The sequence below is a fragment of the Chiloscyllium punctatum genome, chromosome 5 (assembly GCF_047496795.1).
Source record: "Chiloscyllium punctatum isolate Juve2018m chromosome 5, sChiPun1.3, whole genome shotgun sequence".
NCBI classification, from domain to species: domain Eukaryota; kingdom Metazoa; phylum Chordata; class Chondrichthyes; order Orectolobiformes; family Hemiscylliidae; genus Chiloscyllium; species Chiloscyllium punctatum.
Window position 1 is genome coordinate 102,707,524 of NC_092743.1, and position 23,749 is coordinate 102,731,272.

The 23,749-nt window shown below is 36.6% G+C and overlaps 1 protein-coding gene and 1 long non-coding RNA gene across 4 annotated transcripts in view; one reads left to right on the forward strand and one right to left on the reverse strand.

Annotated features, from left to right (window-relative positions):
- The window catches only part of LOC140477282 (uncharacterized), a 31,417-nt gene extending 8,011 nt beyond the window's left edge, over nt 1-23,406 (forward strand). Inside the window, exons 1-4 of one of the 3 annotated variants that reach the window (XR_011960702.1) lie at nt 2,238-2,321; nt 17,135-17,171; nt 19,424-19,664; nt 22,767-23,406. This is a non-coding gene — a long non-coding RNA (uncharacterized lncRNA). Of the gene's footprint in view, nt 1-2,237; nt 2,322-13,388; nt 13,477-17,134; nt 17,172-19,423; nt 19,665-22,766 lie in introns of those variants that run through there. The other 2 variants (XR_011960701.1, XR_011960700.1) reach the window with 2 other exon arrangements.
- The window catches only part of znf407 (zinc finger protein 407), a 494,954-nt gene that overhangs the window by 407,223 nt on the left and 63,982 nt on the right, over nt 1-23,749 (reverse strand). The gene's annotated exons all lie outside the window — the stretch shown is intronic.

Here is a 23,749-nt window from a genome sequence, read left to right on the forward strand (position 1 = left end):
AAATAAGGGATTTCCAAGTGTTTCCTTGCTCATATAACCTGCCAACACCTATTACATATGTTTTGATTGTTTGCTGGTGTTCTGGCACCTGAAGATTCACTATAATCTTGACACGTGTTATTTTACCCTTTCACAACCACAGAACCAACATTAGTTTCTCATTAGAGCCCTTTATAAAGGATTCCCACAAATCTACTAGTTGAGATGATGGTAAAATGGGATAAAAGGGGGCAAAATAGTAGAATGTCACAGGCCTGGTGAATAAACTGTTGCTTTCAAAAGAAAGTTTTACTTCCAACCTTCATTGAGGAATTCAAACTGACAGGGACGCTATTTACAGATGATATTACAGAAGACCAACAAAAGTAGATACAAACATTCATAGCACTTGCTCTAAGGTTTTAATTTAAAGAAAAAACCCAACACCATGTTTTTCACATGTAAAAGATATTGGTAGCTGAAGTGTCAGCTATGACTCAGTGGGTAATGCTCTCCTCTCAGTGTCAAAAGTTTATAGGTTCAAGACCCATTCCAAAGACTTCAGCACAAAACCTAAGCTGTACAGAATTCAGTGCTGCTCCAAAGGAACATCACAGTGTTGAAGATTTTGTCTTTCAGACAAGACATGAAATCAAGTTGCCACTCTTGAGTCGATGTAAAAGCACGTATGGTTCTATTCCATACAGTCTTCCCTGCTGTCCTGGTCAATGATTTTTTTCCTTAATCCACAAGCAAACTGATTACCTAGACATTATCAAATGCTATTTACTGTGTGCAAACTACCTACTATATCATAATTGTGGCGACTTATCAAATAAGACCATTAGATATAGTTACAGTCTGTTCTGCTATTCAGTCATGGCTGATATGTTTCTCAGTCCCATTCTCCTGCCTTCTCCCCACAACTCTTGATCCCCATACCAATCAAGAACCTATCTCTATCTTAAGTACACTCAATGACTTGGCCTCCATAGCCCTCTGTGACACAGGTCCACAGATTAATTACCTTCTGGCTGAAGAAGTTCCTCCTCATCTCAGTTCTAAAGGGCTGTCCCTTCACTCTGAGGCTGTGTACCCGACTCGTAGTCTCCTACTAGTGGAAACCTCTTCTCGACTTCCACTCTATCCAGGCCTCTCAGCATTCTGTAAGTTTCGGTTAGATTGCACTTCCCCATCCTTCTAATGCCATTGTGTAAATTTCCAGAGTCCTTAACCATTCCTCATATAAGCTTATCATCCCTAGGATCATTCTTGTAAAAGTCTTCCGGATTCCCTCTAATATCAGCACATCCTTCCAATAGGTATTTGACCCAGAACTATTCACAATATTCTGAGTGTAGTCTGATCAGAGCCTTATAGAGGGTCATCAGTAGAGGCCTGGTCTGATATTCTAGCCTTCTCAAAATTAACGCTAATGTTGCATTTGCCTTCCAAACTGCCAAATGAATCTGCATGTGAACTTTAACAACATCTTGAACTCTGACTCCTATGTCTCTTTGTGCTTCAGATTTCCAAAGCCCTTTCCTATTTAGAAAATAGTCTTATGCCTCTATTCTTCCCACCAAAGTGTTAAACCTCACACTTTCCCATATTGTATTCCACTTTAGTACTTAATCCTACAAGATATCTCATAGTCATGAAAGATGCTTTGTAAATGAAAGTTTTTTTGGTCATTAAATAATTTCACAGTATTGAAGTGAAAGCTATGTGGACAGTATTTATCTTAATATTACTATTGTTTAAGCTGATGATTTGATTCCCTCTAAAACACTGCAATTTCAACAACTTCCTATGAATGATATTTTCTTTAGGCAGACTGAAGACTCAGATTGTTTGAACCCTACCTGATTAATAAGGTTTAGACATAATTGCCTTACTCCTGATTCTTATATCTTGTCAATTGAAAGGTTACATACATACCTCTGCTCAATTGTGAAGCTCTGCTCCACCATAGAGATTTGTATTTACGTAGCACTCCTCACAACTTCATATGCCCCAAAACTTGTTCCAGCCATTGAGGTTCTTTTGAGATGTATGAGAAAGGCAGCAGCCAATTCCTTCACAGCAAGCTGTCATAAGCAGCAATGTGATAATAACCAAATCATTCCCCAAATGAAGAAACATGCTTGTTGACAGAGAAATACTGGTCATGGAAAACCTTGAAGAATTCTCATGTTCTTACTCAAAACAGCAGCTATAGAATCTTTCACATCACCTGGAAGGGGAGACACACCCTTGGTTCAACCCTGCAGTCCATGAGATTGCTAACTATCTCCAAATGAGAAGCAGTTTTTTTGCTACAGGCTGAACAACAAAAATTTGTAAGTATATTGTATTACTAATGTTACAAAGCCTATCTGGCTTCACAGAAACATTATCAATCAAAATTTGACATCGAGCCACAAAACAATACATGAGCAGGTGTCAAAAAATTCAAACAGGAAATGCCCAAAATGGAGGAGTGCAGAGCTTCTGGAGAGTTGAAGATGACTCAGAGACACTATTTTTAAAAATCCACTATCAAGTCCGCCCAAGTTCATTCATACTGGTCCCTTGCAGTCATCAAAAAGGAGAATCTACAAGACAAAGCAATATGAACGGAGAGATAAAAAAGAATAGGAAGAGGCTAAGGAAAAGATGCTTTTATTAGTAGGCACAAGTACTACAGGACAGAGACATAAAAGTTTAGGCAAGAGGTAAGTCTGTATCTGGGTTAGTGAATGGAGGAGCAGGCCGTGGTGAGAAAGGAGGAAGAACTTTTGATCTTGATATGCAGACAGTAGCAATTACTTGGATCTGTCTGTCTACCGAAGATGTTGGAAACTGATTTCAAAAGGGAATTGATTGTGTAAGTTCAGAGAAATAAATTTGCAGGGGTACATGAATAGAGTGGGCAAGTGAGATTGCTCCAAAGTTGGCATGGATTTGATGGACTTAAAGGCCCCCTTCTGTTTCATAAATACTCCATAACTCGTGTAACATTAACACTGGTCGAATAACAGTTTCTTTGTAGTAAATCCTCTATAATCAACAGTGCCTGCTAGTTCTTTCTAAATATTTATCAAAAATGAATAAAACGTCACTTTTTGTGGGGTGAAAAATAAAACACAGAATATAATGACACAGGCTGTTATTTGGTGCACTCCATGCACATTCAGTAAGCGTAAGACAACTCCATGATATTCCCGGATTCTTAAGAGTAAGATTAGTAATGCACAATCTTCTTTATCTTTGAAAACTAGTTTTATACACAATGAGGTAATTGTATTGGTAAGTGTCCAAAAGGACTGAGCTCGTATTGACCTTATACTTAACCATTTTATTATTCATATTACTGATTATGAAAATTAAATACATAAAAAGATTAGATTAGCATAATTAACACAGTATTGATCATGTATCCTTTACAAAACAAAAACAATTCTACAGTGCATTCAATTTAATTTGCATTAGGAAAGAATAAACTTTGAACTATTATTTCTCTATTGCTGCAGCATAACAAGGACCACAAGTTATGAGGAGAATTCCTAATAAATTAACTAAAAAGCATATACTATCTATAAATCAAGTTGGTCATTTCAGGAAAAGAGAATATGGTTATGTTGAAGAACAATGACCAGCTGCCACCTGGTGGTTATTGCTTTATTCGCAAAAAAGCACTAGGCTTGCTAGCGAAATCAAAGTGTGGTACATTGGTGGTCTTCAAGTGTTCTTCAGGCAGTCCATGATCTAGTTCAAAATACAAAGTAATGAAGCATAGTCTCACAGCTGAAAACATCCAAGGAAGAAGGGAAAAGTCCTCATCTGCACCGTTCGCACAAGGTTACACGTCAAGATAGACTCTAAATGTAGCTTAATAAGCAAGATTTGTTATTGTTGGTTTATTTTATTATAGATGCAATGTAAGTATTATTTTCTCAGAAGATGATTACTGTCGATCAATCAGCAACCCTTATAAATTATTACAATCATTTGAAATTTAGTATTTGACCAGATGAGTGCAAAAACAATGCTTTGGCAACATATCTCTTTTCTTCAGCAATATTCAAAAAGATTTCTGTGTTTATTACATAACACACATTGGAATGTTTAATTTAACAAGGTGCCACATCGGTAAGAAGTAAGTTACAGGATTCGTGTAACTAACAGGAAGCAGTGCTAGCATAAATGGGTCTTTTTTTGGGTTGATATGATATAACAAGTTTTATACAGTGCTAATCCCTCAATGTTTTACAATTTATATAATTGTCTAGTCTGTCCAACCTGTTTCTTGGAATGAAAGGCCAAAAGTATAGTTCTTAAATTGCTGATGATTCAAGAACAGGTAGAAATGTAAGTTATGAAAAAAAAGTATAAGGAAGCTACAAAAGGAATATAGATAGTTTGAGAGAGTGGGCAAATATCTGGCAAATGAAAAAAAGTATGAAATTATTCATTTTTGCAGGAAGAATGGTAAAACACATTATTTAAATTGTAAGAGATTGCAGAGCTCTAAAATGCACAGTGATTTGGAGGATCAACTGTATGTCGAGCTGTGCCTGTAAACTAAACTTTTGTAATTAGGCAAGTTAATAGAATATTATCATTTCTTCAAAGGGAAATGGTGTACTAAAGTAGGGAGGTTCTCTTTCAGCTATATAGACATTGGTGAAACTCAGTTCAGACTATTCTGTAGAGTATTGATCCTTAATTAAGAAAAAAATGTGAATGGATTGGAAGCAGTTCAGAAAAGGTTTATAAGAGTAATGCTTATAAGGAAAGGTCGGACAGGGATGGTTCGTCTCTACTGGAGTTTAGAAGAGTAAGAAGTGACTTTAGTGAAACATACAAGATCCAAAGGAGACTTGACAGGACACAAGTGGAAATGATGTATCCTCTTGAGGGAGATTTCAGAACTGGGGCCAGTGTTTAAAAATAACAGTTTATCTATTTAAAATAAAGTTTCTTTTTTCTCACAGCAGGTCAACAGTATTTAGAATGCTCTTCCTGAAAAGGTGTTGAAAGCAGACTCCTTGAATATTTTAAGGTAGACGTAGATAGATTCTTGATTAGGTGCTTTTCCAGCACCACTCTAATCTAGTCTCTGGTTTCCAGCATCTGCAGTCCTTGTTTTTACCTAGTAGATAGATTCTCGATGAACAAAGGGATGAAAAATTATTGAAGGTAATTGGATTAGTATATGTTATTGAATAGCAGAGTACACTCAAGGTGCCAAGTGGGCTGCTACTCATTCAAAGTTGGATATTCAAAATAAATGTGATTTTGTGTAATTTAATGTGTAGAATCTGAAAAGTTCAATATTTTCTTTTGGCATGAGTTAATAATTTATGGATGATATTTGATTTTTAAAATAATTCTCATAAATGGATTGTGCTCAATAGTTAAAAGGCAGCAAAATATTTATAGCTCCCTCACATTTCCCATAATTCTGTGGAGGTTTTACTGATGGCAAACTAAGTGAGAAAGATTTGAGAATCAGGCAGTTCACTTCCAGGCTAAACACTTCCCAAAAATAGAAGTGGAATGGTTAACTGACTGTAAAGCTAGCCAAAACAGAGGAAAATCATGATTTTTGTTTTAAAAATATATACTAAATATTTGAAACATAAGGAAAATTGTGAAAAGACAACTACAAAACTGTGATTTAACAACTGGTTTAGAAAAACAGAAAACTGCAATACCACAAAAATCTGAAAGCAAAATATTGTTAATAAGTACAACATCTAAAAAAGGGAGGACAATCAAATGATTTCAATTTTGACAATGGTTGGCATCCATTTAAAATAGGGTTGTATCCTTCTACAGGTGCAGACATGCACGCTGTGACTTTCCCTTTTATTTAAAATAATGGAGTTTGCAGAGTTAGTATCACAATCAGTGAGAACTATTGCAAACTTTAATCCAAATCCAAGAAAGGATTTTGCAGTCAGGGGTGATATAACAGGACTCATTGCTGATCTCAAAGAAAACTGCCCAGTGATTCCGTAATCTCTGTGGCCTGGATTTCAACTTTCCCAGCCATAGTATGGATCAGGTGCTAACTACAGGGGAATGCTTGGTGCACAGCAGAGAAGTTATCTAGCAAGGCAAACAGCTATTCTTGGATGCAAATTAAAGAACTCTGACAGATAGCAGACCATGAAGTCATAGAGATGTACAGCATGGAAGCAGACCCTTCGGCCCAACCTGTCCATGCCGACCAGATATCCCAACCCATATCTAGTCCCACCTGCCAGCACCCGCCCCATATCCCTCCAAACCCTTCCTATTCATACACCTATCCAAATGCCTCTTAAATGTTGCAATTGTACCAGCCTCCACCACATCCTCTGGCAGCTCATTCCATACACATACCACCCTCTGCATGAAAAAGTTGCCCCTTAGGTCTCTTTTATATCTTTCCCCTTTCACCCTAAACCTATCTAATTCTGGACTCCCCAACCCCAGGGAAAAGACTTTGTCTATTTATCCTATCAAGTATCAAGCAGGTTTTATCATTCACTTTTTAAAAAGTTTTTTGAAGCAGAAAGTGAAATAAAGATTGGGTCATAAAAATGACATTAAGGTAGTTGCTGAAATGTCAAGCATTAAAAGTAATTTTGTTTTAATATTTTTAAAATAATCATTAGGTAGCACAAACCTCCTGAGTGTTTAAAAAAGATATTTTTGTCAAAACTTTTCACTTTGCATTCAAGTCAATTCGCAAGAATTACCAATGTAAAGGGAAATTATAATTACATTGTATGATTATGCTGATTGGTGAATAAGTGGACTTGGATTGTTAGAAACATTGCCATGGAGAATGCACCAAAAAGATGACTAACAGTTAACTGCCAAGTTTTATTTAAGTTTTAAACTAGGTAGGTCCACTTTCTGATTGATCAAGGGATTACCTGAGGAATAAACCAAAGAATGAGCACCACCTAGGTAGTTGATTTGAAACAGGTGCAATGTGTGTATACTATTGCTGTCTGTTTAAAAAAAAAGGCTGTGCGTATTATACCTGCCTTGTTTATAATTTAAACAAAGCTTTGCAGTTATCTTTTGTTATCATTTATCTTGTGCATTGTTCACAGCAACGCCTCTACCAATCAGAATCCACTTGTCAACTAGTCAGCACTGTCCCTTCTCACAGTATAAATGTTGTTTTTCTATTAATTTTTGTTAATTAGCCTGATTCACAATTAGCAATACTCAAATTTTAAAATCTATAAAAATCATGAAGATGAGAAATTTGACATTCTACAACTAAGAAAGTTTGATTATTTTAGAACCAGGAAATTGTTTAAGAGTAATTATGAAGTTTCCACCTCAATGTGTAACGTTCAATGATTTTTTTAATATTATTTCAGGTGTAGAAGTGCAAATATATATCAATTCAGTGATTTATAATTGATTATCAATTAGACTTGAACAGCAAATGCTATGGAATAGTGATGAATACACTAAAAGCAACTTTAAACTTTAATGGAATATATATTGATACTACAAATTGCCTTTATTTTCACTGAGTAATAATGGAAAATGTTAGCAGTTTTAATATCATTTCAATTCCAAACTTTCAACCAACATAGCTGAAGTAATCCACAATCTTTAATATCAATAATTTTAAATAACTTACACAAGGAGCTTATCCTTCTGTGGCTATTAAGGCTACTGACTTCTAATGTTCTGTCTCTCTCGACAGTGGAGGCACAGTGGGGATTCCAATAGCACAGCATTGTAATATTAGAAGTTGCTACTTATCAGATCATGCTCAATTCAGAATTGTTTTGATAATTTCACATGAAAAATGACAATAGCTGGATTGTAATTTCCACTTCAATGTAAAATTATACATGCATCATATATTGAATATGGAATTTTAAGTCTATATATCTGACTAAAAGAAGTTGAAGAAAGGGAATTTAACGAAACATACAGTTGAGGTTGAAGAACTGCACCTTTGCAGGTAAAGTTTGCATTCAACAATAATTCTAAACCCTTTCCCATGACTAGATTAGAGAGATAGAGAGGTGAAGGGGTTTAGGGAGGGAATTCTAACACTTAGTGTCCAGGCACCTGAAAACTTAATCTATATCCTTTTAGCTTATTGAATCTGGCTTGGCTTAATTGGCAACATTCAAATTTAAAATTTTCAACCCTGCTTTCAATCCCGCCACAGAATTTCTATAATCTCCTCCAGCCTCATAACTCTCAATATCTATGTTGTTCCAATTCTGACATCTTACAAATCACCAATTTCAAATGATCTGTCATTAACAGCCATGCTTTTAACTGCCTGGGCCCTAATTTCCGGAATTCAGTCCAGAATCCTCATAATTCCTTTATTTCTCTGTCAGCCTTCCAAGAGCCTCCCAAAATGTATGCCCTTGGCCAAGCTTCCTAACATAATTTCATAGGCTAAGAATTGGTCACATCTGTCAAGTGCCATGGGAGGTTTTACAACATTAAAGGTGCCATATAAATGCATGTTATAGTTGGTGTTCTTAAACTCCTGTTAAAACAATTCTATGTGAGTAACTAAAGCATATAGGCAGTAGGTGAATGTAATTAGCTTGGCACTCTCTTACTAACCTAGGACTTTAATAACAATGCAACATGCAATGAATTTACTGTGTAATCATATGCAATGATCAACAGATAAGGTTTTTTTTTAAAGTGCTAACATACTGAAAAGGATAAGCGTCCAACAGTATATCATCATAACACATCTAAACACCTAAAAACCATATCAAATTATTGTTTTCAACCACTGTGTTGAAAAACTTGTTGATTTGTGTCAATATGCTCTCGATGATAAAGAGAAAGAAGCAATTATGCAGTGACTAATTCACAATCAAGTTTCAGAAAGGCTATGTCCTGTGCACAGCCAAGGTCATTTTTACTTGTTGGAAAATCTCATCATCGAGAAAGAAAAAAGATCATAATTCAAAATACAGCTCAGAATACAATCCTACAGTACAGGAAACTTAATTCTTTATGCACTGAGTTTCAGAAAGTGAACTTTTCATTGTGGATGCAGTAACACAATGATTATAACAGAAACGTCTTAATGCATGGAAGTGCTGTATATGGAAATTCCTTTTGGACAGGATTTATAAAATTGGGATCAAAATTACTGTTTCTTTTCAAAGAGTTTAAATTATGGATTAATAAACCGGCTTTGATATCAGTGTAACTAAATCCAAACCTGGTCAATTAAACACTGTCAGCCTAAACAGCAAGTTCAACAAAGATAAGGATTTCAAAGATTTTTGGTGACTTAGTTTTTTTTAAAAGATTTGCTTTTCATCACTCACATATTAATGAACTTTAACCATTTTTTCAGATTTTTATTTAAATCAGCTACCAAAATATTTGTTCAAAGCAGGCAGTTTCTTTTAAATTGGACTTGATAATATATTAAGCATCCTGGAAATATGGCTCAGAGTTTTGTAACTCTGCTCAGTTTTTCAAGGTTATCATATTCATAAACAAATTTTAAAAGAAATGTTCTGCACAATTACACAGAAACTCGGTGGAATTCTAGAGGGAGTGCTGAAAGACACAAAATTAGCTGACTATTCCTTTCAATATCAACTGTGGCTCAGTGGCTAGCAATCCTGTCTCTGAATTAGAGGCTCTGGATTCAAATCACAGTCCAGGCTCTGAGGCACATCTCGTTTGACAATCCCAGTGCAGCTCTATTGGAGTGCTGCATTGCTGAAGATGTCATCTTTCACATGAGAAGGTAAAATCAAAGACCATTCTGCTAACTCAGGTGGTGACTATTTCAAAGATGTGACAACTTTTTCCTGAGCCCTGGCGAATATTCATTCCTCAATCAATGTCCAAAAAACACATTATTTGGTCTTTATCCTATTGGCGTTTGTAGGAACTTGCTTTGTGTAAACTGCCTGCCATGTTTACTACATTATAACAGTGACTACATAAACACAAATGTTTGTGTTGACAACTAATTAAATAAGAGCTCACTTTATATTTTTTTTAATGTTGAGTCATACTATACAATAAGAGGACTGTGAAGTTCACAACTTCCTTTTTTTTCCTAAAATTATGTTCATTTTCAAACTGATGTTGAATTTCCTTTTGAATGTTACATCTGCTACGCCAAAATCAGTTCTGCAATTTTAAAAAAGAAAGCAGCTTTCTAGAAAATTCCTAATTGATATGAAACTGCTCCTATTTTTTCAAAACTGAAGTGCAGTCGAACATGAACTGGCCGGCATCCTCCTGGAACTATGTCTATTTGTAGTATTTTGGCATAGGCAATGAAGACACAAGTTTCATTGCCATTTTCTCTGCTTTGGCATCATTAATCAAGCAAAAAAAAAGGACAGGAAATCAGGGTGATAATGTATCCACCAAAATTATGTCCATTTTCTAGCCCACTGGTATTTCCAATAGAAACGTAGGCAAAGCACTCAACCAAATTTTCAGTTTAGGCAATGACGTACATATTTTGATGTATATATGAATATTTTATGCCATCAACACCTTAGTAATACTGAACACTTTATAAACAGCATTGAAGATAATGGCAGTAAGAAGCAGGAACCTGCAAATCAGTGACACACTGACCACTCTGTCCACTTTTCCAATGCATGCTCCAAACAGAATACAAGTTCAGTTCAGGGTTAATCATGGAATTTTGTCAGTATTAATCAAGCAACATCAGATATAACAAGGTCCATTAACTCTACTTCAATATATTACAACATTGCTATTTCTTGCACAGATCCATCTGTCTCCACATAGACTATTAGTTGATATTTTGTGCCAATGGAAAGAAATAAATCTCATTGGGAATTAGTCCAAGAGATGTTAATTATCTGACCAGATAAAACACTCATATCAGTGACTGTCCCTTTGGAAATGCAGAGGACTCAAGCAAGGTAGATATTGAGACACAAAGGTAAACAGATCTATTGATCGCAAAAAGCTTCACAAAATTGACACTGTACAGGCGGCATGGTGGCACAGTGGTTAGCACTGCTGTCTCACAGCGCCAGAGACCTGGGTTCAATTCCCACCTCAGGCAACTGTCTGTGTGGAGTTTGCACATTCTCCCCGTATCTGCGTGGGTTTCCTTCGGGTGCTCCAGTTTTCTCCCACAGTCCAAAAATGTGCAGGTTAGGTGAATTGGCTATGCTAAATTGCCCGTAGTGTTAGGTGAAGGGGTAAATGTAGGGGAATGGGTCTGGGTGGGTTGCTCTTCGGAGGGTTGGTGTGGACTTGTTGGGCCAAAGGGCCTGTTTCCATACTGTAAGTAATCTAATCTAAAAATAAAAACCTGTAGGTTTGCCTATAATCCATGGACGCTCGTGACTCTAAAAGGTGGGTCACAATTGCCACCTTCTCAAAGGCAATTAGGGATGGGTATTGAATGTCATAACAAATGTCACCTATATATTGTGACAAAATAAATAAAAACTTATTCCCACCCAAAATCCACATGTGCACTATGTTGGGCTCTTTCCCTCCTTAAATCATATACATAGAGTCATAGAGATGTACAGCACGGAAACAGACCAGTTAGTCCAACTCATCCATCCCAAACAGATATTCCAACCCAATCGAGTCTCACTTGCTTGCACTCGGCCCATATCCCTCCAAACCCTTCCTACTCATACACCCATCCAGATGCCTTTTAAAATTTGCAATTGTACTAGCCTCCAGATTTGGGCAGCTCATTCCATGCATGTTCCACCCACTGTGTGAAAAAGTTGCGCCTTAGGTCTCTTTTATATCTTTCCCCTCTCATCCTAAACCTATGCCCTCTAGTTCTGGACTCCCCCACCCTATCGAAATGACTTTGTCTATTTATCCTATACATGCCCCTCATGATTTTATAAACCTCTATAAGGTTTATAACCCCACAGCTTCTGATGCTCCAGGAAAAACAGCCCCTGCCTATTCAATCTCTCCCTGTAGCTCAAATCCTCCAACCCTGGCAACATCCTTGTAAATCTTTTCTGAACCTTTTCAAGTTTCACAACATCTTTCCGATAGGAAGGAGACCTGAATTGCATGCAATATTGCAAGAGTGGCCTAACCAATGTCCCATACAGCCGCAACATGACCTCCCAACTCCTGTACTCAATACTCTGACCAAGAAAGGAAAGCATACCAAACGCCTTCTTCACTATCCTATCTACTTGCAACTCCACTTTCAAGGAGCTATGAACCTGCACTCCAAGGTCTCTTTGTTCAGCAACACTCCCTAGGACCTTACCATTAAGTGTGTAAGTCCTGCTAAGATTTGCTTTCCCAAAACGTAGCACCTCGCATTTATCTAAATTAAACTCCATCTGCCACTTCTCAGCCCATTGGCCCATTTGATCAAGATCCCGTTGTAATCGGAGATAACCACCTTCGCTGTCCACTACACCTCCAATTTTGGGGTCATCTGCAAACTTACTAACTATACCTCTTATGCTCACATCCAAATCATTTATGTAAATGACAATTAAGCAATCCCAAAAACAATCGAAAAATATAAAATATTTAGAGCATAGAAACTAACTGTTTGGCCTCACTGATCTATGATTTTTAGCTTCACGTAAGCCTTCTCTGATGAGTCACCTAACTTTACATATGTATCATCTAATTGCTTTCTTCTTCATGCATTTATATGGTTTCCCCTTAATGCGTCAATACCATTTGCCTCAAACACTCCATATAACGGTGAGGTCCACATTCTAACCACTCACTGTGTAAAGAAGTTTCTCGTGAATTCTCTATTGGATTTGTTAGTGACTAACTTATACTTATCGACTCTAGTTTTGAACTTCGCCCACAAGTACAAACATTTTCTCTGTGTCTACCCTATCAAACCACATCATAATTTTAAAGACCTCTATCGGGTCAACCCTGAACCTTCATTTTCTGAAGAATAGAGTCCCAGTCTGTTCAGTCTTTCCCAAATGGTATAGCCTCAACATTGGTTACACACTTTACTTCCTAAAACCTAATCCTGACTGTGTATAGAGAGGCCAAAAACATTGCCCAATATTTTTCTTACAGATAGTATCAGCTGAATGCAGACTAAATACTGAGCTTGAGATTCTTTGTTGAACACTAGCACTTCTACAGGTCTTTTCACATAAAGAGAGATGTCTCAAAGAACTCAATGAGGTGGGTGGTGAAGGTGAAACAAAAACAATAGTCAAGAGATCTTCCCAAACTTACTTTATTTATTAGGAGAGAAAAGAGCTGACATTTCGAGTCTAGCTGACCCTTTGTCAAAGCTATGAGCTTTGACAAAGGGTCGGTTAGACTCGAAATGTCAGCTCTTTTCTCTCCTTACAGATGCTGCCAGACCTGCTGAGATTTTCCAGCATTTTCTCTTTTGGTTTCAGGTTCCAGCAGCCGCAGTAATTTGCTTTTTTACTTTATTTATTGTTGAGATGTGGCCATCACTGACAAGACCAGCATTTACTGCCTTTCCCCAACTGTCCTTAAGAAGTGGTGGTGAGTTGCCTTCTAGAATACAACTGAATTGATGTTAAGCCATTTCATTGAGCAGTTAAGAGTCAAACACACTGCTGGATGGGAGTCTGGAATCATATACAGGTGACGCTGCGTAAGAATGGCAGATTTCCATCACTAAAGAACATCAGCTATACTTGTTTTAATGACAATCTGATAGTTACATGCTCACCATTACCAATGCTGGCTTTCTAATTACAGATTTATTTAATTAACAGAAGTTAAGTTCCTATCAGAGCTGGCTATTGTCAAATTTCTAACATTCTTATAGAACAGACTGACATTTCAGTCAGTCAGGGAGTGCTGATGGAGTGCTGCACTGTCTCCCAGGTGAGACGTCAATTCTGAGCTCCATCTGCTCTTGTGGTAAACGATCCCTAGGCACTATCCAAAAGAGCGTTCTCCCCATCCTTCCAGCCAACATTTATCCCTCAACCATCAGGGTTAAGAAATTATCTGGTCATAATTACATTGCTGAATGTAGGAGTGTGCAGATTAACTGTCACATTTCTTCCATTAAACTGCAATGACACTTCAAAAGTATTTCTTGATGTTCTGAGATGTGACAGGCTCTACATAAATGCAAGCTTTTCTTTTGATACATTGGTTAAATTGTAAATTTCATCCCTGGTAAGTATAATACAAAAACAGAAAGGGTTGCACAAAGAAGTCTACATAGTATTGCATTCATCATTCAATTTGCACGCACTGTTCAGCATATACAAATCAACAAAAATCCGCTTTGGCTCCCACTTTCTCGAATTTATTCATAGTTGTCAGTATAGCTCCAAGTTCAACTGTTCAAGGTGTTAAAAGCAGGTGTCACTTTCTCTACTATCAAATTATGAAGCAATTTCATCATGGAATAATCTATTTCCACGGGAAGCCAATTAAATTGTGCCATGGGAGATTAAGGGCATTGCATTAACTTACAGTACTCTGGTTCAACAGCAGAATAATAATACTATTAAAAATATATACTGAATGTTCCAAATCTTGGGGGTCAACTTTTTTCAGAACAGCTTTCAAATACAGTGTAACATTTCTTACAGTGAACTTACCCCCACTATAAATTTAATCATAGACTGTCACTCTGATGGCTTTATTTGTTAAGGGATAGCACATTTCCATCTAAGAATCAGCTAGGCTTTATATCACCATTAGACAATTCATAATTCTGAGCAGCAAAATGAATGCACAAATTACATTCTTCAACCTTTTACTCCCACTAAATCTTTCCTTTTTCCACTTTGCTGAGCTTGAATATTTTATTCCTCCATCAAATATGCATCCCATTAATTAAGTTAAATTACTTCTGACTGCCAAATATTCACTGTCGATGACTGTCAACAGAAAATACATGGCTGTGAACTTCTAATGACACAGCCTCAGTTAAACATGAGTTACAACCTTCAAGCATGCATCTACAGGCAAATTATCAGTCTCCTGTTTAAAACGAGACTAAATTAAATGCTGGTTTCTTTCCTTTTGCTTTTAACAACTATACAATAGATGACACGCTTACTTGACAAAGCAAGTGCTGCAATTTTAATTATATGCCTTTTTCTCATCTTTTAATTGCTGTTGTTAATCAGTCATTAACTTCATCTCCTGAAAAACTGCAAGTACAAGATTCACGGATCTTCTCAAAACATTTTTTCATAACCAACGTGTAATTTCCACTATTTTAATAATGTCATTTTCAAAACATGGTATTTTAGATCTGTCCTTTAAAGATGACAGTACAGACATTTTTAATCATAACTTCCACAGATTGTCTTTCTCAACCCATAGCAGAAATTGTGAATTTTTTTTTCAGTAGATAAAGACAAATGAATTAATTTTTCAAAGGTAAGCTATCTAAACTTCCAATTAAACACTGGAAGAATATTAAGCCTTCATACAAAACATTTAATATTAAGATGTCCCTTAGTATGTCAAGCTGCAGTAAACTGTACTGACAACACATGAAAAAAACCAAAAAGGTATAGATGACTTATTATCCAGAGTTTCATGTCTTCATGGATATTGTGCTTAATTACCACAGAATATAGATTTTTTTTTAAGAAGTGGCTCAGGCAAAATATAGATCCCAGAATAATTCCAGATTGAGAAACAAATTCATTCTGATCATACACAGATTTTGGCTATGTTTTATTAAATAATAATTTCTTTTGACACAATGTTACAGTTCTAATACAACACTACTAATTAACATGATGGAATTTTGTTCCGTATTCACCTGAATGCCTATACTGGCAGAATCACAATCAGCAACATCTTGCATGTATCAATCCAGATTCAACGTAGCTACAATAAACACAAAAGTATTAGCACTCGAAAATGACATATGCTTTTCTTGAACTGAAAAATCTTTAAATAAGATTGGTGTAGAGAAGTCAAATATATTTTAAAATTCAATCACAAAAACAATTTCAGTTTTTATGACTGACCATTTCACATCAACCTGCTGAGGTTTTGCTTTTACATAAGTTTTATTTTAAAAGGGTCACCTTTAAACGTCAAATAATTCCAATGTATTCACAGAATTGCTTGTTAAGTAACGGTATATTTTCTCCTGAAACACGGATTTCTTTGAAAAGACCATACAGTTAATGGGTTAATTCAGCATCTGCCAAGGCTTCAATAAAGCTGTATTTAGCAAAGTTGCAGAGTTACTAAAGTTTCTTCATTTTTGATTGATCCCAAAATTATTGAGCTCTTCCAAATTACATGTTTTCTAGCCATTCGAAATCCATTCATTTTGATGCGTTAATATACCCTTGATGCTTTTGCAAGACTCATGTTGCTGCCAAAACATCACTTGCAAAAGTTGCACTGACATCGTGGTGCTGGTGGTTGGGAGGGGATGTTAGCAGGGGGAACCATAATTTAAATTATATTTGTACAGAATAAAGTGCAATTATATTTTCATAAACGTGATTACCTCTCCTTCATATAATTGAGTTCCCTCATGATCAAACATGGAAAAGTGTAGCATATTAACTCACCTAAAAGGAAAGCCATCCAAATAGATAGAGCTTCAAACTGATATACCTGATATAAATGCTAAGCTTCCTCCTGTTCATTGTAAATGCGCTCAATCAATCCAGACACAAAACAACATGACATGTTATTATATGATTTGTCCAACTTCAAAAGAATTCTAGCTTTTTGCAGGAGTCAATTATTTTCAGGAACACTTTCAAAATAATAAAAAAAACTGAGAGGGGTCGTGCAGCTTTGAATATGCTCTATCATAACATAAATTGGGTTAAATTATAGGGAAATTAATTGAAAATGGTTTGCCATTTTGGAGTTCTATGATAATCAGATTATGATATACAATGATGTGATAATAAGCATGTTTCACTGTATAACACAAATGCAAGAGTCTGGGAAAATTTAAATTTGATTATACCTTATCAGAACCCAGTCATCTGATTGAGGACACCTGGCAACCAATTTTCAAATTGAGGGACAGTGAGAACAGACTGGAAACATCGCTGCACAACTACTAAGAGCAGTAGAAGCACCATAATAGGCATCAAAAACACTAGTGTTTACATTAAAGAGTTGACTGTTACTGCTTCAAAATGTTATGAAATCAATTTAATGTTTCTCTCATTACAATTTGCAGCTTTGGTCACCCACTTTAACTTGCAAGAGAATGGAAGGTAATGATCATCCTGCCTTCTAAAGTGCATATTCATAACCTTGTTTTAAAATCATAATTTTTATCTAATAGAATGCTACTGCAATATCTGCAACAACAATTCAAGTAGGTAGCTTGCCATGATCTTCTTAAGGCCAATTGAAAGCTGGGCAATAAATGATGGCTTAGCCAGCAATGCCCACATTAAATGAATGAATAATATAGAAATGATACTGAGCTAAAAACAGAAGAAAGGGCTCTTGCTCTTATCTTTAAGTTGGTGTTGCACTAGTTCATTCTTGTCATCTGATTCACACACTACAATGGACTCAGGAGCAAAAAGGACAGATTATTTTTGAAAAGAGTTTCTGCTTCTGATAGCCATTTTGTATTTCATAATATAATTGAATGATGAAATAAGGGTGTTCAGGTTCAATATACCTATTGATGACTGATTTTTCGTTTAAGGGCTTTTTTTGAATGAAAGTCAGACAGGTTGGGCCTGCACTCATTGGAGTTTTGAAAAATGAGAGGGGATCTTATTGAAAGATATAACAACCTGAAGAAAAGTGATAGATAAAGCTAAAAGAACGTATCCCCTTGTAGAAAAGAGGATACAATTTAAAAACGAAGAGAGTCCATTTAAAAGGAGGATTTTCTTTTCCAAGAGGGTCATAAGCCTATGGAGCTCTCTTACCCAGAGAGTAGTGGAGGCATACGCATTGAAAATTTATAAGGCAGAAGCAGATACGTTCTCAACTAACAAGGAAGTCAAAGGGTATCAGGGTAGGCAGGCAGGAAATGGTGTTGAGGTCACAGTTAGATCAGCCACGACCATCTTGAATGACAGAGCAGGCTCATGAGGCCAAAAGGTCTTTTTCAACTCTTAAATCGTATGAAAATTGAACAAGTACTGGAAGACCCATACAGAAATTAGAGATCAGAGCTGTTCATGAAATTATATAACACAAGTCACAAACTTTACAAGAGGGGTGAAGAACATTATGACTTCAAACACTAATGTTATCTTTTTTATATATTCGTGTGGAACAGAGATTACTTGCTTCATTAAAAGGATTTACTCAGATAATGCTCCTTCAGTCAGCAAACATCAAATTTGTAACTAAACAAAGCAAGATAATTCAGATGCTGGAAATAGGGGGCTGTAAACTGTAATTAAGTGAGTAGTATTCTTGCCTCTGCTACAAAAAGTTGGGTGCTAAGTCCATTCTAGATTTTTGAGGACATAATACAGGCTGACACTGCCAGTGTATTTTTGATAGAGATGTTGCCTTTTGGAAAAGGTGTCAAGCCAAGACCTCATGGCTTCTTTTGCAGGTAGAACATAGAACATAAAACATTACAGTGCAGTACAGTCTCTTCGGCCCTCGATGTTGCGCTGACCTGTGAAAATAATCTGATGCCCAACTAACCTACACCGTTCTATTATTAGCTATATGTATGTCCAATGAGTAAGACAATGTAAAATATCCCATGGTGCTATTTCTAAAAAGAACAGTGAAGTTCTGCACAGTGTCTTGACTAATATTTATCGTGCAGTTAATATCACTGCAACACGAGCTACATATTAACACATTCTGACATGAGAGGTTCTTGTGTGCAAACTGACTTACCTGTTATCCTAAATTCCAAAAGTCATACTTTACTGGCTCTAAAGTGTTTGAGATATCCTGAAGTTGTTAAAGGCACGATATAAATATAAGCACTGGAGAAACTCATCAGTTCTGGCAGCATCTGTTGGGAGGAAAGAGTGTTAATATCTTGAGTTTGGTGACTCTTCATCAAAACATATGTCAAGAGTCAGAGGACTCGAAACACTAACTCTATTTTCTGCCCAGATGCTGCCAGACCTGTTGAGTTTCTCCGACAATTTGTTTGTGTTCAGATCTCCAAAGTCACAGTTTTTTTTAATTATATAAATGCAAGCCCCTTATTTGATTCAAGATGTAACAGATATGACAGCATAAAGTGGTGTGAAGTGAATTCGTAACCACAACACCTCAAGGGGCAATTTGAAAATGGAGGAGAATAACATCTGGGAAATGTCTCTCTGAAACTAGTTCATAACCTCAGTTAGATTTTGATGGGATGAAGTACAGATTGTACAATTTGTCACAAAGATGCCACTTAATAGAATCATTGGCCTCACTGCAGTTTGGCACCAAAGGTGCAGTTATTGTACAGCCAGTGACATTACCAAATGGACAGAAAAATAAAGGCATTAATATTTTTTTAAAATTATGTTCGGGGAAGCTGCAGGAAGTTAAAAAGAATGGAAGACTAAACATGAAACAACAGCAACAGCTGCTTCAGAAGAAACTACATGAAGAAAGTGAGAAAAAAACTGGAAAATGAGATTCAAAGAAATCAGCAACTAATTAAAAAGCTGAAACTAAAACAAGAACATCAGCAAAACATTCTGAAAAAGAAAACTGGAGAGATTACCCATCCGAAGAAAATGAAGTACTCCCCTATCATTTCATAGAAATTGCAGGTATGTCTTGAGATTTATAGAATCATGAGGGGCATGAGTGAATAGCCAAAGTATTTTCTACAAGGTAAAGAAGTACAAAACTACAGGGCAGAGGTTTAAGGTGAGAGGCGAAAGATTCAAAAGGGACTTGAGGGGGCAACCTTTTTCAGGCAGACGATGGAGCAAGTATAGAACAAGCTTCCAAAGGCAGTGGTGAAGATGAGTGCAATTACAATATATAAAAGGGATCTAGACCCATACATGAACAAGCAGGGTTCAGTGGGATATGGGCCAAATGCTGGCAAATGGGACTAGATCAATTTAGGAAATCTGGTTGGCGTGGACAAGTTTAACTGAAAGATCTAAATGACTCTATACAAGCTCAAGCAACGTATAAACACCGACATAGTTGAACTGCTGTAAACTCAACGTGATTCTGTATAATGCGGAAACTAAATGCATTGGTGACTATTTCCAGACAATGCCTTTCCCAAAGTTATTATAATCTCACATCCACTACTGCCTCAGGAAAAACCCAGAGGTGTGGAGACCCGGTCTTACTTTTGACTCAAATTAAAGCTTCACACAGCGCATTCAAGACCTTTTCCTAATACCTTCACAGCATGTTGCTCGCTTTGTTTTGCCATTGGAGTGGGAAAACTATCAACAACACTTCTATCCATTCAAAGACTGCAAAACCCTCCTCTTTGGCCATTTTAATCTCACAATTTCCAAAAGTTAAGCAATCATTTACTCGATACACCAGAGCCCCTTCAGCACAAAGAAGATCTCCATCACTTACCAAACTCTTATGGTTCTATGGATCAATTTCAAACCCCTCAGTCTTTTTCTGACTTATGTATTATTATATCTCTACTATTTCCCCAGTCTTTGTTTGCTACTTTCTAACTTCAATTTGATCCCTGTTCCAAAATCCATACAACTTATGTTTACAACTGGACCTTACTGAATTACAGTACCTCTGTAGGGGCTAAATGGCCTACTCCTGGTCCAATTTCTTATTGGTGATCATTCTGTCAACTGTCCAAAGGCCTTCAACAATAATCGTGATCATTCAAAACTCACTTACTGTACAGTTCTTGCACATTTCTCATATTCAAATATCTTTTCTGCACTCTTGAAGCATCTGAGCTGCTACTGAAAACCACAATCTTGCCTGGCTATGGTCAAGTTTGAACATGAACACTGGACAGAGGTTAGATAAAACCTCTAAAAGTATAACATTCTGTCAATATATTCAGGCTGACTACTCCTCACAATGAAGGGGCGGCACGGTGGCACAGTGGTTAGCACTGCTGCCTCACAGCGCCAGAAACCCGGGTTCAATTCTCACCTCAGGCAACTGTCTGTGTGGAGTCTGCACATTCTCCCCGTATCTGCGTGGATTTCCTCCAGGTGCTCCAGTTTCCTCTCTCAGTCCAAAAATGTGCAGGTCAGGTGAATTGGGAATGCAAAATTGCCCATAGTGTTAGGTGAAGGGGTAAATGTAGGGGAATGGGTCTGGGTGGGTTGCTTTTCGGAGAGTTGGTGTGGACTTGTTGGGCCAAAAGGCCTGTTTCCACACTGTAAGTAATCTAATCATAATAATGTTCGTAATCTAATCATGAGGCAGACTGGATACATGCATCTTGGATGAACCTAAGCAGTGTGCTTTTGATAGCACAAGCATGAGTAGCCCTTGAGTTCATAGCTTCAGCAAGAGTTAAAAGCGAGTTTATAAGCTTGCCAGATGATCAAGATGACATTATAACCACTTTAAAAATGCAGTTTTCCAATAAACTGAAGCTGTAATAAATTTAAAGCACAAATGGTACAAAACTAGTGACTGGAAAGGACTTCTCAACTCATGCTGGAGCATAATTTACAACCTCTACATCTCCTTCATTTTATTTTCTTGCTTCCTCTAAATTCCCAGTCATGAGTATTCTGACAGCAAATGAGTGATCAAGTAACGTGTTTGCATCACTTTATGAAGGCTTTTCTTCATGTCAATCAAAAGTGGATGAGAACACATAAATTTATATCCAATAAATTTCCCCTTTGCACCCTTACCTTGAGGAGAATAAGGGCAGCATGGTGGCTCAGTGGTTAGCATTACTGCCTCACAGCAGGGACCTGGAGTCTATTCCACTCTGTGTGGAGTTCACACATTCTCCTCATGTCTGCATGGGTTTCCTCCCACAGTCCAAAGATGTGAAGGTTAGGTTGATAGGCCATGTTAAATTGTCCCATAATGTCTGGATGTGCAGGATAGATGGATTGGCCATGGGAAATGGAGGTATTAGCTAGGGGGCTTGGTCCGGGAGGGATGCTCTTTGGAGCATCGGTGTAGATTTGATGGACCAAATGGCCTGCTTCCAAACTGTAGGGATTCTATGATTCTATGATATGACCTCCACTTTCCCTCTCTAATTGCTAGCATTCTAAGACTGAAAATACACCATAAAGAGATTTCCATCCACATCTTACTAAAAACAAATTATCTTGTCATTATCACATTGTTGTCTGTGGAAGCTTACTGTGCACAAATTGACTGCTGTGCTTCCTCATTACAACCCTCGTTATGCAACAAAAAATACTTAATTGCTTCAAAGTACTTTGGGACATTGAGATAATGGAAGGTGAAATATAAATGTAATATTGAAAGCACTAAATGTATTACTTAACATTTATCCCAATATATTACTCATTAAAAATCTTTAGTTATTCAAAATAACAACCAACAAGCTGTTGAGGCCATGTATCAAGTGAAAACTTTAAAATTAAGATCGATTGTGTGTTTTTCAAGTAAAGGTATTTAGGGCTATGGAAACAAAGTGCGTAGACACAATAAGATATAGGCCAGCCAAGATCTAACTGCACATGCCCAAGGGACCGAATGGCCTACTACTGTTCCTAATAATAGGAAAGGCATGCAAAAGGCCAAAGACACGCAGACAAGGAGGAACTTCAGCAAATAACATGTAACCCAAACTCAAGTGCTATTAATACAGATAGTTGAATTGATATATCGCTGTATGTCAGTCCACAAAACAGTTTCATATTTCTGCTTCCAAGTTAATTGGTGCTGAATAATTTTTTTTGAACTTCTGGCTCTTTTAGGTCTGTGATATCTGACTACAAAAACAGGGCACAGTAATATGGTACTGAAACTTTGATGTAAATGAATTATGCCCTTTGGGACTGCCCACTTCATGAAAATCTCTGTGTTGGAACAGTTCACCAGAAATAAGTGACTTAAACCATTGAAGATTTAAATAATGCAACGCATTTCATGCCCAGCCTGGTGCCAGATTCCAATGAAGTTGTTAATGCATGTAATGATTAAGTGTAACTCAAATACTAACTGTGTTGTTGAAAACATGACAGGCAATAATTTGGTCTATTATATTCTACCATTTAATTGCCTAGTTCAGACATTCTTTGACACATTATGAAGCAATGATTTACAATTATTCAAGCTGCAAAGGTCAGAAAGTGACATTATAATCATCTTCAAAGAGATCCCCTCACATCCTCTAAACAAGGTAATGCAACTAACAACAATTTTACTGCAATTGTAACTGTTTACAGCTGTATTTTATCTACAGGGTAACAGTCATAAGAAAAATATACATTAACCTGCCTGTATCAACACAGGTACATTACCTGTCTATAGAAAAAGCCATTAAAGTATCTTGATGATGCAAATGTTCAATGCTAAGAACAACATTTAAAAAGTTGTATTTAAAATAAAGTTCTTTTCCACACAATCCATTTAAATGTAGTTGTTCCATTGTACTAATAAAATATCAACCATTGCAGCAAAGCAAAGACTGCAAGCTGGATTGCTGTTTTTGACTACATAGTTAATGTTGCTGAAAGATCACTTCACCCTTTAAAATATAATCCAAAAAAAATTATGGTAATGAAGGAATGCAGCATGAGCTGCTTATGTTGAGGAACTAATGGGTCCATTGAGCATTTCCTAAATTATTTAGTCATTGATGATAATGAATTGACATTGTCATCGTGTTAATGTAAAATGTTGCATCATTTTAACCATTAAGCTGATACTGGCACTTAATTTACATTTTCACTTAATT